The following is a 17,781-nucleotide window of genomic DNA, read 5'->3' on the forward strand; positions in this document are numbered from 1 at the left end:
GCTCAAAGACAAGAACCACATGGTCATCTCAATAGATGCAGAGAAGGCCTTTGACAAAATTCAACATGCATTTATGTTCAAAGTCCTAGAGGGAACTGGACTGGAGGGAACACACCTCAACATAATTAAAGCCATATATAATAAACCCACAGCCAACATCATTCTAAATGGAGAAAAACTGGAAGCATTCCCATAGAAATCAGTCACCAAAAACCTCCTAGAAATTATTAATACATTCAGTAAAGTGGCAGGTTACAAAATTAGTCTACAAAAGTCTGTAGCCTTTCTATGTACCAATAACAAGCAATCAGAGAAAGAGCACATGGAAACACTCCCCTTCACAATAGCTGCAAATAAAATAAAATAAAATATCTCAGAATAAACCTGACCAAAATGAATCTTAAATTTTAATAGTTAATTTAATATTTTCCAGGAGGTAATAAAAGACAGATTTGCAGAAAACTACATCACAACTAAAAGTGGTGGCACAAGCTTGTCATCCCAGCTACAAAGGAGGCAAAACAGAAGAACGGGAAATTCAAGGTCTGCCTGGGCCACAGTGTAAGTTCAAGGACAGCCTGGATAACTTAGGGAGACACTGTCTCAGGAGGAAAATGTAACTAGAGAGCTAAGCATATAGCTCAGTAGTAGGATACTTGCTAAACATGCCTGAAAACCGGGTTCAATCTCCAGTATTACAAAGAAAAAAAATGAGAAAACTAAATCACTAGGTCTCTACATGAAATTTAAAGATATATATTTATAAAATATCTATATTATCAGATAGGTAGAAAGATAGGCAGATGGTGGATAGATAGATGGATAGATAGATAGATAGATAGATGATAGACATAGATAGATGATAGATAGATAGATAGATGATAGATGATAGAGATAGATAGATGATAGATAGATAGATGATAGATAGAAAGAGAAAGAGGAAGAAAGAGAAGAGAACAGAAGAGAACAGAACAGAAGAGAGGAGAGAGAAAACACTATAGAGGAAAGATTAGCATTAGTAAGTCTGAGAAGTATAACCATACACTATCTGGAAAGAAATCTGAGTAACATGCTGGCATGATGACACATATCTTTAGTCTCAGCACTTGGAAGGCAGAGACAGGTGGATGCCTGTGAGATGGAAGCCAGCCTTGTCTACATGGTGAGGTTCAGGCTTGCTAGGGCTACAGGGAGACCTTGTCTCAAAATGACCAAAATTTTTTTAAAAAATAAAGAAATCTGAGTAACAAGAGAAGCAACCACCAACTATTAAATGGAAAAAGTACCCTGAATTTAATTAGTATTAAAGTCTGTGAACAAAAAGTATTAACATCATGAGCCTAAAAAACAATAAAAGGGCTTTAAATGAAATATTAGCACACAAGTGTGGAGAAAAATAAGTTACTTACAAAAGAGCAGAACTTGAGCAGCTCCCAACTTTCTCCTTTGCCCAACTGAATGCCAGAGGATAACAAAGACTATCCACAGGATTTTATTGGAAAATTTTGTGACCTGAAAATTCCACATCAACCAATTTACTGTTCTAGTATAAAAGCAACAGAGGACATTCCTAGGTCACAAGGACTTGGAAAATATTGTAGCCAGACCTTGTGAGAGAAAAAGAGTCAGTGATACAATGCAAGTGATGAAAATATAAATCAAAATAACAGTATTGGTGATGAGCACTAAAACTAAAGACCACGACTGATGTATTTGAACCCAAAGAACCTGAAACAAATTTGCTGAGCACCTACAGTATGGAAGGACTCAGAATTCCACATCCAGAGGACCAACAGAGCCCACTCCGTCCTGCTATATTATGAGAAGAGAGGTATTAACCAATAAGGGTTTCACATAATGATCAATACTCTGCTAAACAACACAAAAAGCACCAGAAAACAAGACAGAGCATTAGTGGCAGGGGAGAGGAATAGCATTTTTTAAGGACTGGGGACCTGACTCAAAGAAGGGACATGGCTATAAAAGTCTCAGAGAAAGGATTCTGGAAGCTCCAAGGACTTGAGGTGGGAGAATGTTTGTCATGCTCCATGAGGAATAACAAGGCAACCTGGAGGGAATGCAGTGGTAAAGGCAGGAAGACTGACAGACACTTGCAGACAGGAGCAATCAGAGTTCACAGAACTTTGGACAATTTACTCATTAAGAACTTGGGGCTTTATTCCACAACATTTGGAAGGCCAATGGAGGTTTTAAGAGTGGGGCTAGTAAGATCTAACATAAGGGCTGGCACTCAGCAGTCAAGGGCACTGGCTGCCCTTGCAGAGGACCCAGGCCTCCACCTGGTGGCTAACAACCACCAGTAAGTCCAGTTCCAGGGAATTTGGCACCCTCTTCTGGCCTCTCTGGACATTGCATGTATGTGTGCACTTATATGCACGCAGGCAAGACACTCATACATATAAAAATAAATATTTGGGGGGAGGGGTCTGGAGAGATGTCTCACTGGTTAAGAGCACTGGCTGCTCTTGCAGAGGACCCAGGTTCAATTCCTACCACCTACATGGTGGCTAACTCCAGTTCCAGGAAAATCTAACACCTCCTTCTGACCTCTGTGGGCATTGCATGATACAAGTCTACTTATGTATATGCAGGCAATACACTAATACACACAAAATAAATGTAAATTTTTGCAAAAGGTCTAGTTTGGCTTTGAAAAGGAACACTTACAGAGACTGTATACGGTGTCAAGGAACCAATTAGAAGGTCACTGCACTGTCTGAGGCCTTATGTAATTATGGTAGAGTGAAAGTCCTCAAGGGAGGAGGAAATACAGATATTTAAAATGTATTACAGTGTCTAAATTCATTGTACTTCAGTAATCAAAGAAATATGTTGAATTTTAGGATTTAATAGCTTAAAGAACATTAAGAATTTAAAATATGGCTGGAGAGAAGGCTAAGTAGTTATGAGCAATGACTCTTCTTGTAGAAGACCCAGGTTCAAATTCCAGCACCCACATGGTGGCTAAGAACCATCCATAACTCCAGTTCCAGGCGATTTGATGCCCTCTTCTGTCCTCCATGGGTACTGCAGGACATGGGTGTACTTATAAGCATGCAGCCACAACACTCATACATATAAAAAAGAACGAAAGAAAGAAGAAAGAAAGAAAGAAAGAGAGAGAGAGAGAAAGAAAGAAAGAAAGAAAGAAAGAAAGAAAGAAAGAAAGAAAGAAAGAAAGAAAGAAAGAAAGAAAGAAAGAAAGAAGAAATTAATTTAAAAATACATAGTTTTCGTCTGGAGAGATGTCTCAGTGGTTAAGGAGCACTGGCTGCTTTTGTAGACCACCTGGGTTCAGTTTTCAGAACCCTCATGGCAGCTATCAGCTACCTGTAATTCCAGTTCTAGAGGATATGATGCTCTCTTCTCATCTCCGTGGGCATTGCACAACACGGGTGCACTTACCTACATAAAGGCAATACACTCATACACACAAAATAATAATAATAAATACATTTTAAAACATTTTATTTTTATTTTTTATTTTTATGTAAAAACAAAAGCGTCCTACCTTCTAGGATCCACAGAGGCTAAGCTAATGGCAAAGGGGAGGGGACAGCAGGCTGCTGTCAGTTTAGCTCCCTGAGAAAAGAACACAGACTCCACTCAGCAGGGCAAGCCCTGGATGGCAACTCAGATGCTGCTCATCTTCACAGTGTTTCCAGATCTCAGGCGACCAGTCAAAGATGGTTGGAAATGTTAAAAGAGACTGAGTGTGGGACTGGAGAGATGGCTCAGCAGTTAAGAGCGCTGACTGCTCTTTCAGAGGACACGGGTTCGATTCCCAGTACCCACATGGAGGCTAAAAACTGTTGGTTAATCCAGTTCTAGGGGAATCCGATGTCCTCTTCTGGCCTCAGCAGGCACCACACGACACAAGTACACTTATGTACATGCAGGCAATATACTCATTCACATAAAATAAAAATAAAGTATTTTTAAAACTGAAAAATAAATAGAAAATTAGAAAGACTGATTTTATTATTTAGTTGTGTGCATGTGTGTGTGTGTGTCTGTCTGTCTGTCTGTCTGTCTGCCTGTCTGTCTGCCTGTCTGTCTGAACATAAGTGCAGGTGCCCACAGAGACCAGAGAGGGTTCACATCCTCTGGGACTTAGATGAACTATGGTAGAACCAATGAAAATATCTGCTTTCTATCATAGCAAATTGAGTCTGGGCAGCAAATAGCACATGAATTAGCCAAAACTATCATAAAGTCTGAATTCAAACCCTTAGTCATGGTCCAAAAAATTAAAATAAGGATTCTAAAACCAGAGGTAAAGAGGGCGTCTGCTTAAAGAAAAAGATACGTGTAAAAGCAGAAGACATAGAATTTTCCACATAACATGATCAACAGTGAAGTGGAAGTACTGCCAATTTGTAACAAGAGATAATAGTCACCCCAGAAAGCACCATTATTTGCCCTACATAAAGCTATTTTAATTCATTGAAAAGTGAATTAAAATCCCCCGAGATTTCAAATATTTTAGAATCTTTACATTAAATTTATTGTTTCTAACAAACCCATTATTTTTATTTAGAGACACGTGAATTCAATATACATTCTGAAATCAAATGTAAACATATATAGCTCATTATTAGGAGGTGCATCTAAGACATTGTTAAAAACCACATTCAATTTTTAAAACCTTCACCCCAATAATAAGTCAGTTGAATCAGATATTAGCAGTTATAATGAAATAACTCTGTGTGGTGGTTTGAATGAAAATGAATGAAAATATCCCCCATAGTCCAAGTTTTTGGACATTTTGTCCCCAGTTGGTGGCGCTGTTTTGGGAGGTCTTAGAAGGTGTGGCCATGCTGGAGGAAGCATGTCTGTGTCCGCCAGCTTAGAGAGTTCTTAAGCCTTGCCAGATCTCAAGTTGCAGCAAATACTACATGCTTCCTGTGCCTGCTTGAAGATGTGAGAGTTTAGCTTCCACTCCTCTAGACACCTGTGCAGACATGCCTCCCCACCATGATGGACTCTTGTCCCTTTGGAACTGTAAGCTCAAAGAAACATTTCCATCTATAAGTTTCTTTGGTCAGTGTTTCACAGCAACAGAAACGTAACTAATACACCCTGATTACATTATTAAATGATTTTTACTCGAAGTATGCACACTCTGGAATTCATCCTTGTCTTTCCTATCTGTATTATGCCTACTTAAGCAAATTGAAGAAAAAATTAGCCTCAGATAAAATACAGTCAAGTCAAAATATTAAATAGGACAAAGATACTTCTGTGTCAGGAAAATTTAAATCTGTATCAAAAGTAAAATAACTACATCCTCATAGTATTTAACTTATAAAACAGATAAGAAAAAATGAATTTTAGTATTTTTCACTTTCATACTCAGTCTTTAGTCACTAATATTAAATTCACTGTAGAGTTCCATTAATATTTTTTTAAAAGAGAGGCTGCAGAGATGGTTCAATGGATAAAGCATTTGCTGCACAAATATAAGAACCAAGAGTTCAGAATTCCAGAATCCATAGAAATACCAGGTGCAGATGGGGCACACCTGTAATTCCAGAGTTCAAAAGGCAGAGTCAGGGCATCCCTAGAGTAAATTGGATAGGTAGATTAGCCCTATGAGAAAGCTCTGGGTTCAACTGAAAGACTTTGCCTCCATGCATAATGTGAGGAGGAATAGAGAAAGACTTCGAATGTCAACTTTGGGCCTCCAAAAACATTCACACACACTGGAGCATACACACACATGTATACATATGTGCATGTGTGCTAGAACCACATACCCTTTTAAAACTGTTAGTTATCAGAAGCTGATTAACTTCCATAATACATGTAAGGCCAATGTTTACTCCAGAAGATTTAGGAATTGTGGGTCCTACACTGACATGATCAATTGAACGAGGCAAAAATTAAATTCATTAAGATCACAGTGAATTTGGAGCCACATTGCTGAGTGTGACTTTTCCAAATAGACTCTGCCTTCTTTAGGGTCACTAATAAAGACGGATGAGATACAAGAAAATTCAAGTGTTTTTAGTGAGATTAAGCACTACATTTGGCAAGGCCTGTCTCCTCATGGTCCTGCTCAAAGAGAGAAATGTAAAGCTCTAGGGAGGGAAAAGCAGGAAGGAAAATTTCAACAGGAGTATCCAGACACCCCTAGCCTGTACCCATTTGATCTAGAGGTCTGATTTTCTGCATTCAAACCTGCACCAAAGCTTAACCAGAGAAGAAAAAGGGCCTCTAATGAAAAATATTATAGGAGAGAAGATACTCTAGTTTGCCTCCATTTTTAGACACAGCTAACTAATTGTGGGTATGAGCTTTCAAACATCTCACCACCCCAAATATAGCCATGGAGAAATTAGAGTTAGCAATAGTAAAGGTAGATACTTTTTTTCTTGGCTTGATTCTGCTCGAGTATGAGTGCTAACTGCCATATACTCAGGAATTTATTAAAACTTAGAGATATCAAAGAATAATGCCTCAAAATCAAGTGTTCTGGCTTTAGTCACTTCCTGTAACCAATGCAAGAACTAATATATTCAATTTTAATAGAGGCAAAGGACTTTTATTAATGCTAGTAAATGTGCTGTTTTTTTTCAATAAAGAAGTTACCTCTGGAGATGAAATTTGACCCTCCTACTTCAGACCCAAGCTTTTTAAATTTCAAAATGTCTTCCAAAAGTTCACAAAATAAGATAGCCCCCTGAATCAGTGACCAAGAGAAGACAAAAACAACTGTATAATAAAAACATTATGCCCTTGAGAACAGTTAAGGGATATATTACCAACCAAAGTTATTATTACTTATTTCTAGTTATAAAGATTTCATAATAAAGCTACTTAGGGGAACAACCATTAAGTTTGTCATTCCCTAAAAACGGTAAGAGTCAATTTCAATTTGCTGCTTATCCCTAAGTTAATAAATTACTATCACTTTAGAAGTAGTAAATTTTAAAAATCTGTACAAATTTCTGGGAACCACTAATAAGCTTGTCATACCTTAAAATGGGAAATGGCAAGCCTGTTCCCTCCCAGCCCCCCAAAATAATTTGCTTATCACTTTAAATGTAATATAGTTTTTTAAAAACTTTGGAAACCCATTTTAAATAAATTCGTTTAATTTTAGGTGATTCAAATTGGACTGTAAAAGTTTAATTTGCTGAGAGGTTACTGAGTTACTGGTCATTGTACCTGTCATATTCTCACTATGGTTTTGTTTCAGCTGCTTTAAGAAAATTTAGGCTTTAGCTCTTTTGGTAAAATTGGTCTGTTGTTGACTTTTACCCATAGGAACCTTTATAAACATTTTTATTTAATCTTGGGCAATTCAAATTGTACCATAAAATTTTTTATTTGCCCAAATGTTAATTCAGATTATACTGGTCAAATTCTTATTATGTAAAATCTTATTATGGTTTATTTTCCAGAAAATTCCAGCTTTATCTTATTTGGAACAACTAGTTTATTGCTCACTTTTGTGAAATCAAAAATTAGTTTGTCGTTAGAAACTTATGAGAGGATAGGCCTACTAAAAGCCATTACAACTAGCAGTAAATTTATTATTATTTTTTGAGTGCATTATTTTGCATTTACTTGGATGGTTATTATCAGACATGCAGTAAAATGTGTTGACAAGGATACAGAAAAATTGGAACTTTCATATATTGCTGAAGGCTGAGAAGTGAAAATGGCTGAGATACTTCTTGATTGGAACAGTAATAATTTGTGAACAGGTTTTCAATCTACTACGTTAAACGAAGCACAGATTACTCACTTTTTACTTAATGACTGCTTAGTCACTATGAATGTGCAATAATTGGATCCATCTACTGATGGGCATGTGTTTTTTTAACATCTCTTGATACTACAACAATATGCTATAAGTTTCCATATATACATGTATCTTTGAAAATATGTAAGATCATATAAAGGATATTTTTTCAGAGAAACTTTAAAATAAACTTGATTATTTCAAAATAGGAATATGCTAACATCATAGATCCATTTAAGAAGTAAAGCATGTCTTCCATTCATTTAAATCTAATTTTTAAAAAATTATTTATTTAATAACTATGATTAGAAGAAGCATTTCATTACAGCATTAACATATTCAATAAGAATTTCCAGAGCAAAGATGCATCTCTTTCAATATTGGCTGTAATTTTTAGGTTCACAGTTGAATTAACACAGTTATGCAATATTGAACTCAGTATAAAGCCTGTAAGGCATAAAATTGAATGAGGTTTTAACCTTTAAAAAAGATCTCCATTTCATTTTAAAATATACTGTTTCATACAGAAAGACTCATTTTTAATGCTACTAACACTTAGATGTTTGTACATGCATCTCTAATTTCTATGTATCTGATTATTACTAGTCACAGTTGGTTACTTTCTGAGATCCACCTGAGCATGGATATAAAATCATTGGGTAGATTTCCGATTTCAATGGTAATGTGTTTCATCTCTACTAATTAACATGGAGCAAATTTTTATGCTTCTTCCTCAAATATAACTCATTTTTTAATTTGTTGATTTTTTTTGTGTATTTCACACAGAACATCCTAAACAATCTTATTCATCTATATACCCATATCCCAAATGACACCCTTTCGTAGTGTCCCCCCTCTCACTTGAGGCCATATATTTTGTCATCCCTGTTATTGTCCACTGTGTTGTCGGCACCCCCAGCTGTTCCCCAGTGCTTGTCTGTCTGCTGAATCTAGTCAGCCTGTCTAGAGTTCCTTGTTTTAGGAAGATCAGCTCTTACTCATCTAGCAGCAATCAGTTGCCAATATTCCTTTAGATAAGATTGGGGTCTGCTGTTTATTTTCCCAGTTCTATGCTGGGTTACTGTCTAGGAGTCTCTTGGGCCACCCTGGCCAAAAACTCAAAGGAAGGTATCTCCTGTCTGGCATTGTTGCTTGTTATGTAGCCTTTGGCTATACATATGGACTCTAAAAAATTATATTAACCCCTTTAATCTTTGGTTATACTTTCCTTTTAGGTATTTAAGACCCAACAGTTGGCCCAGATAAACCAATTTATTTTTACTCTTAAGCTGTTTGAGGATCTGCTCCTCAGGGGTCACATGGGCTTGGGAGGAGCCCCTGGCTTCTTTTTTTTTTACCAGTTCCATCTATATGAAGATTAAGTCAAAGGTGCGGCTCCACCGTGACTGGCTTCTCTTGGAAGCATGGAGGAAATGTTTCCTCTGTGTTGACCCTCCTCTTTGTAGACTGGACACTGGTTTAAGTCCATTTGGTAGAGTCTCCCTGGCTCCTTAATCAAGAGGACAGGTGACTCACCACAGTTACAGGACAGTTTGGGAGATGCTCGTAGTCCCCCGGAGCTTAGTCAGCCTAGGAGGGTAGGGAGCAAAAACTGTCCTTTATGTCCCCCTGACCAAATTAGTATAGGCCTGAAAGTATGTCTGTTAAACATCAAAGAATGTTAGTTCTACCAGTCTGGTACTTTTAATTACCATGTGTTATGTAGACAAAGCTTGGGCAAAGACCAAACATTCTCAGATAAACCTTGCCAAGACATGTATTATATTCCTTGAGCTATTTGTATGTAAAATTTGTCAATAGGTTGTTCAATTAATATGATTCCCTGTGGTTTTTAAAAACTAGTTAGGCATTATTTATCTCTCTGATTCTCTAACCCATCCACCAGGGTTTCCCCATTTAAAGTGCCCCCATTTGTCCCAGTTGTCCCTTAATAATACCCTTCTCCTGTGGTCCCATCTCTCTTTTTTTATTATTTATTTAATAATCAAATGATTAAAAATGATCAGTATAATTCTTTAAGAGTCCATGTATATAGCTAAAGGCTACATAACAAGAAACAATGCCAGACAGGAGATACCTTCCTTTGAGTTTTTGGCCAGGGTGGCCCAAGAGACTCCCAGACAGTAACCCAGCATAGAACTAGGAAAATAAACAGTAGACCCCAATCTTATCTAAAGGAATATTAACAACTGATTGCTGCTAGATGAGGAACAGCTGATCTTCCTAAAACAAGGCTCTCTAGATAGGCTGACTAGATTCAGCAGATGGAAAAGCACTGGGGAACTGCTGGGGGTGCTAACAACACAGTGGACAGTAACAGAGATGACAGAGTATATGGGCTCCAATGGGGTGGGGGGGCTATGGGAGGGTGCCATTTGGGAAGTGGTATATAGATTAATAAGATTGTTTGGGATGTTATGTATGATAGACACACACAAAACATCAACAAATAAAAATGAGTTAGATTTGAGGAGGAAGCATAAAAATTTAATTCATTTAATTAGTAGAGGTGATAAACATTACCATTGAAATCAACCTGATGACTTTATATCCATACTCAGGTGCTAAGGATCCGAGTGTAATCGATTATGACTAGTAATAATCAGATACATAGAGATTAGAGACACAGGTATAAACATCTAAGTGTTAGTAGCATTAAAAATGAGTCTTTCTGTAGAAAACAGTATATTTTAAAATGAAATAGACATCTTTTTTAAAGGTTAAAAACTCATTAAATTTTATGTCTTACAGGGCTTATACTGAGTTCAATATTGTATAACTGTAATAATTCAACTCTAAACCTAAAAATTTACAGTCACTTTTGAAAGAGATGTATCTTTGCTCTGGAAATTGTTATTAAACTAATGGTAAGTTTATTAATGTTATTTATATCTCATGGAACTAAGATAATTAGTTAAGTAAGAAAATGATAGAAGGATGTAAGAATGGAAATATATTTGATAATGAAGGAAACTTAACATGTCTCAATGTTTCCAGAATGCAACAGAAATAAGAAAAGTTTTTGTAGGTTATGAAGGCACTGAGCAAGGTAGTTAGATATGTAAAACATGGGACTTAAAGATGATTTATATAATCTTAAAATTTCCAAAGTCAAAGTTCAAACAAACCTCTATTTAAATCAATGGAGTCATTGATCTAATCCTACTATTACAAGAATTGGCTTTAAAAATAAAACATATGTTTAATCAAGATTTTTTTAAGACCCTGAAAGCATGGCTGCTGAATTTTGGTTTAATATTACATAATTCTTAAAAAAAATACCAAATTGTATTTTACTATTTTTTTAGGATAAGCTTCCTTTCACTTCCATGTGTAACTGCATTACTTCCAATACAAATATTTTCTTCCATAGGTATATATCCCAATTCCTAAGGCACTAGCAATTTTTTCTTTCAGATGGAGACAATAAATCAAAGAAATCATTACACGATCCTAGAATATGGCACTCTCTATAAGTTGGAAGGGGGAGAGGATGGGAATGATATTAATAGAGCACTCATGTATGAAATTTTCAAAAAAATTAAGTTTAAGAAAATCAATGAAATAAAAAGAAAAATTAGAAATAAAAAAGAGCTTGGCCCTGCTGACTCCTGTGTGGATATTGAATTTCCATCCTGCAGAATTCTCTGACAATAAGAATACTTTATTTTTTAAAAAAACAATAATGTTGGACTGGAGAGAGAGCTCCATTGTTAAGAGCACTGGCTGCTATGTCAGAGGATTTGGGTTCAAGTCCCAGCACCTACATGGAGGCTAACAAGGTTCATAACTCCAATTCCAGGGTATCCAACACCCTCTTCTGGCCTCCATGGACATTGCATGTATGTAGTGCATATACATACAATCAGGAAAAGCAGTCATACACGTAAAAATAAATCAAAAAAAAAAATTTAAGTAATGAACTAATTTGTTTGTCAAAGGAAATTTCAAGACAGGATTTTATCCAGGTTGTAGAATGGTTATTGCTCACAATTCTTACCCAGGTTTCCAATCAGAGAGAGCAGAAAGTAAACAATTTCCTAAGGAAAGAAGAGTGAGCTATCTAAAGTTGTAAACAAGGTGAGTGTGAAAGGGGATAAAAATCTTGAAGGGATTAGCACTATTAAAAATAAACTTCAGAGGGCTGGTGATTTGGATCAGTGCTTAAGAGCACTGACTGCTCTTGAAGAAGACCCAGGTTTGAATCACAGCACCCACGTGGCAGCTTACAACCACCCGTAATTCCAGTTCTAGGGGATCTGGTGGCCTTCTTCTGTCCTTCACAGGACTGCACAACATAGGTGCACTTACATACATGCAGGCACAACACTCATACACATAAAATAAAGATTAAAAACAATTTTAAAAAACAAAAAAGAAAATAAACATCAGAATCTGGGGCTGGTGGTACATGCCTTTAAGTCTAGTACATGGAAGGCAGAAGACTGCAGAGATCTGTGAGACTGAGGCCAGTCTGGTCTACACAACAAGTACTAGGCTGAATGGGGCTACAAGGAGTCCCTGTCAAAAAAAATAATAATAATAAAGAAAAAACCTTCATGCTTTCTTCCCTGGAATCATAAGTGCAGTGAGGGCAAGATCCCACACATCAAAAGCATCAACTTTTGAATTTCACTTGAAAGGAGAGAGCTTGAACTCAACACAAAGTTTCCCTGAAATGTTTCCCTAGGATCAGCCTTGTGGATGTACAGAAGCACCTGCAAACTGTGGTCCAAGGTAAACAGACTACGTCTTGAACTGGCAGCAAAATTTGGCAGCCTCATCCACATAGTATTCTTATTGTATGCATGAAACATTCAAGAGTAAGGAGGTCATAGATTCATACATCAAAGTTCAAAAAGCTTATTGCAATGTCAGAATCCTTGCACGGAGGCCCTGAGACTGGGAATATAGGGACTACAATGCAATGGAGACCCTAGGATGTTGAGGATGCCAGGACTATGGCGCTTCCACTAAGGAAAGCTGTAGACACATAGTAGAGCTGGTTCAAGAGAGCAGCTATGGTTGGTTGCTGGCATTAACTACAGGGGTGGGGATGTGAAGTCCATTGGAGTCGAGATGTTTCCATTAGGAGTCCCAGATGCTGGATATAAAACTACCTGACTTCCTGTCAGTGCTTTCCCTTCTAGGTTTCAGTCTTCAGTCTTGCTTTGGTCTAATTTTCCCTTGTTATATCCACATTTCTCCCATTTGGAATGAAAATGTTTGCTATGTATCACTGTATTTTGGATGTAATTTTTTGGGGGGGTGGGGCAGTATTCACAGGTAAGAGATTACCTCTAACCTCAGAATTTACTTTGGGTTTTGAACTTTTGAATGATGCTAAGAATGTTAAAAACCACAAGATGTTGTGGTGCACACTTTAAATCCTAGCATTCACATGGCAGAGGCAAGTGAATCTCTGTCAGATAAAGATCAGCCTGATCTACATAGCAAGTTCTAAACTAGCTGTGCCCTCAGGGAGACCCTGTCTCAAACAAACAAACAAACAAAAATTATGTTAAAGACTAAGTAGACCTTTGAAGTTGGAACGTATGCATTTTGCTTTATAAGAAAGTCAAAAAGTTATGTAAGATACTAGTAGAATGCTGTACTTTGAATGTGAGATGCCCTCTACAGGCTTATGTGTTTGAACACTTTGTCTCTAACTGGTGGCTTTGATTTCGAACATTGTGTGACTATTAGGACATGGAGTCTCATAGGACAAAGTCATTCACTATGAGGGGATGTTGGAGGCTCCATTATAACTTTGCCTCAAATCTTATCTGCTTTCAGCTTCTTAAATGGAGGGGCAATGTGACCTGCCATCATGCTTTACCCACCATGATGGGTTATATCCCTTCAAATCATAAGCCCAAACCATTTCTTCCTCCCTTTCCTTTCTTCTTGTCAGGTATTCACAGCATAGCAAGCTCTTGATTGCAAAAATAAATGCTAGGGTTTAACTTGGTGGTACAATGCCTGTCTAGCACATACAAAGACCTAGGTTTAATTCCCAACACAAAACCAAATCGAACAACTCAAGGAATCTCAAATATCAACTCAGAAATACTCTTCTTTATTAATTGAGGACACCAATAACTTTTACAAAATTTTCATAGACATTCAGTCTGAATAACATTTTTTTTAATTTAAAAAATGTCTCACATCTGACCTTTCACATTCTAACTACGCATTTTCCACTGCGTATTGCAATTTTATTTTTAAAATGTGTCTTTAATTGACAGGCAAATTATCTGCTTTTACCATTTGACAAAGCCCTGTCTCCACAGGAAAACTGGGTCAATTAAAGAAACAATAGCCTGGCTCATGGTCACGGTGGTTTAATTTCTTAAGAGTAAAATCTTGTGGGAATTTGGGAATGTTCCTAGGAAATGCTTAAATACATTTTACCCAAATCAATATAGATTTCAATATCTTTTACACAAATAAGATGCAGTATATTTTGAGGATTTATAAACTCCAGCTCATAAAGGCATATCCAATACAGAAAGTGTTAAAATATATTTTGAAAGTATCCACTGATATCTCTATCTTAATTCCTTTGTCATCTACTTAATCTCTCCATCAATACTTAAAGTGAAGGTTCCAGAAAGAAAGATGGAGCGATCCAAAAATCCATGATAATTAGAACAGTGGAATTGAAAAAGAAAAGGGTCGTTGAGTCCCTTCACATGGCAGCTTATTTAGCCTTAAACTCTATCCCATAATAGGCTAAGCTGTAGCAAATAAGAATATTTTGTTTTTTCCATTCCATTCTATTATGTTTTATGAGTCACTTTGAATTATAATATTTAACAAATAAGTTTGGCAATGTTTTAAGTAAATGGTTAGATGCACTGCTTCTACTCCAAACACATAACAACAGCAACACAGCACAAAGGGGAAAATCCAACGAAAACTGGATGTGGGAGGGGAGAGAGTATATGTGATCAAAATACTTCATAGGCATGTATGAACTTCTCAAAGAATAAATGAAAATGTGTTTTAAAATATGGGTATAAAACAACATGGAACCAGGGAGAAAATGACAGATATAATGGCCTTCAAGTGTAGAAGCAGGCAGCGTGGCCTAATAATAAAATAACTGTGTGGTGATGCTGAAAGACACTTATCCAAGCAGAAGAGAAGAGCTAAAATCTGCCTATGACAATAGTTACTATGGTAGGCCATGGCCATTTAAGAAATCTTACAGTTATCAAAGAATAACAATTAATTAATAAGTAAACAGAATAAAATTAAAACTAAAAATGGCATGAGCTAGAAAGACAGTTTAGCAGGTAAAGGTATTTGCCTCACAAGCCTGACAGTCTGAGTTCACACTTCAGAATCCACATAAAAGTGGAAAGAGAAAATTAACTCCACAAATTTTTTTCTACAATCTCCATATGTTTTCCACATATGTACAGTGCACGCATGTGCGCGTGCACGCACACACACACACGATAATGATAATTTATTTTTCAAAAAAAAAAAGGCTTCAAAACATGGTAGCTTTTATATTGTCTTGATTTATTTCAAGGGAGGGACTGCAGAGACGACTCAGTGGTTAACAACAATTGCTGTTCTTGCAAATGACCCTGGTTTGGTTCATAGCATATAGATGACTGCACAAAATCCTGTGTAAATCCATTTCCAGGAGATCCTGGAAGGCAGCAGGCACACTTGGTAAACATGCATACATGCAGGCACTTACACATAAAATAAAAATAGACTCAAGAGAAAATATTGGTTCTAAGGATGTGAGAAAGAGAGATATACATAGATGAACAAAAACATAAACAAAATCAGACTGATTCAGTAATTGAATTGACTGTAACTGTACATACGACCATACATAGGGTCTTTCCACATTATGATAAAGCAAGGTTCTGAAGGACATGATAGAGCATACCACTTCAGTAAGGTCCAAAGAGGCAAGTGCAGGCAAATGCAAAACCCCAAAACTGTCTATATGAAGAAGAGTACATTGAAATTTTTTTAAATTTCTGTGGTTCGACAGACTGAAATATCAAAAATTCATTAAATATGAAAATAAATGCCAAGAAAGCTAGTAGCAAGAAAAATGTGCTTACTTTAGGGAAAATTAATATTCAGAATATTGTTCTCAAAACTAGGTCTAGGTTATTCAGAGAAATAAGTTACCTATTAAAAACATCTTCTAAATACAGTGCATATAAGACAAGAGTCAATGTGATTAACAACCAATGGAAATAATGGATATTAAAATATATCTCTTGGGAAATATCTTAGTAATTAATATGAATTCTGTATTTAACTACATGGTGACTTTAAAATTTTCAAAAATTTTATGTACAAAATTTTTGGAGAACACAGAAATCGATCAGAAAAGAACTGGAAGAAAACAGTCACAGGGCATTGTACAAAGACTCCATTGAACAGAAATCTTTTTAAAAAATATTTTTCTTTATTATTTTCATTTTATGTGTATGAGTGTATTGCCTGCTTGTATGTGAGTGCACCCGTGTCATGCAATGCCGTGGAGTTCAGAAGAAGGCTTCGGATTCCCCCTGGAACTGGAAATATGGGAGCTGGGAATTGAACCCGGGTCCTCTGCAAGAGCAGTTAGTGCTCTTCACTGCTGAGCCATCTCTCCAGCCCCTTGAACAGAAATCTTATACAACTAAAAGGTAATGAAAAAATGTACTCAACCTCACCAGAAATATGGGAAATGCAAATCCAATAACTGTTAAAAACTATTTGACCCAATCAAATGAAAACAAGAAAGTTTGACAACCACAAGTGGTGATGAATATCTAAAAATATGTTAATTTTATGGCTATGTTTCTTACAGATATGTTTATACATAATCATGGAGATGGGTATAGAAAATAACCACAACAGTATATTATAAGAAGCAATTAAAATTACCTAAACATAAATAAGAGAATGAATAAATATATTTTAACATATTTATATCATTAAGTAGTAGACAGCCACTATAATTGTGCTATAAATAGAACAGATAAATAATGTAGCAAGCTAATGTTAAGAGAAGTTAAAAACAAAGGAAATTATAATATCACACATTCAGATTGAAATCAGAAAAATAATATACATTGCATATGAAGACATTCATACATTGTTATATATAAAGTCAATGGGCATATCAAATGCCAAATTAGAATGATTCATAACTTAAAGATATGGTGAGAGGGAAAACAATATAAATAAGGATTGCTAGACATTTCTATTCTAGAAGTTTTACTGTATCTGACCAATTAAATTTGTTTTAAGAATAAATGACCTGTGGATTTTAATTGATTTTTTTTTGTGATTTTCATACAGTATAGTTTGATGGTAGTTAGGTCTCCTCCACTAGCCCTACCTCCCCTTAATGCCCTTGCCCAACTCAATGTAACATAGATAGATAGATGATAGATAGATAGATAGATAGATAGATAGATAGATAGATAGATAGATAGATAGAGAGATAGATAGATAGATGATAGATAGATAATGATAGATGATAGATAGATAGATAGATAGATAGATGATAGATGATAGATAGAGATGATAGATAGATGATAGAGAGATAGATGAAGATAGTAGAATAGAGAGATAGATGATAGATAGATGATAGATAGATAGATAGACGATAGATGATATATAGATAGATAGATAGATAGATAGATATAGATGATGATAGATAGATTGGTAGATAGATGATAGATGATATATAGATAGATAGATTGATAGATAGATGATAGATGATGATAGATAGATTGGTAGATAGATAGATAGATGATAGATTATGATAGATTGGTAGATAGATAGATAGATGATAGATAGACGATAGATAGATGATAGATAGATGATAGACATGACAGAGAAATGATAGATAAATAGATATAGATAGATGATAGATAGATTGGTAGATAGATAGATGATAGATTGGCAGATAGATAGATGATAGATAGATGATAGATAGATGATAGATGATG

This window comes from Nannospalax galili, unplaced genomic scaffold (genome assembly GCF_000622305.1).
Source record: "Nannospalax galili isolate Female #2095 unplaced genomic scaffold, S.galili_v1.0 scaffold767, whole genome shotgun sequence".
Lineage (NCBI taxonomy): Eukaryota > Metazoa > Chordata > Mammalia > Rodentia > Spalacidae > Nannospalax > Nannospalax galili.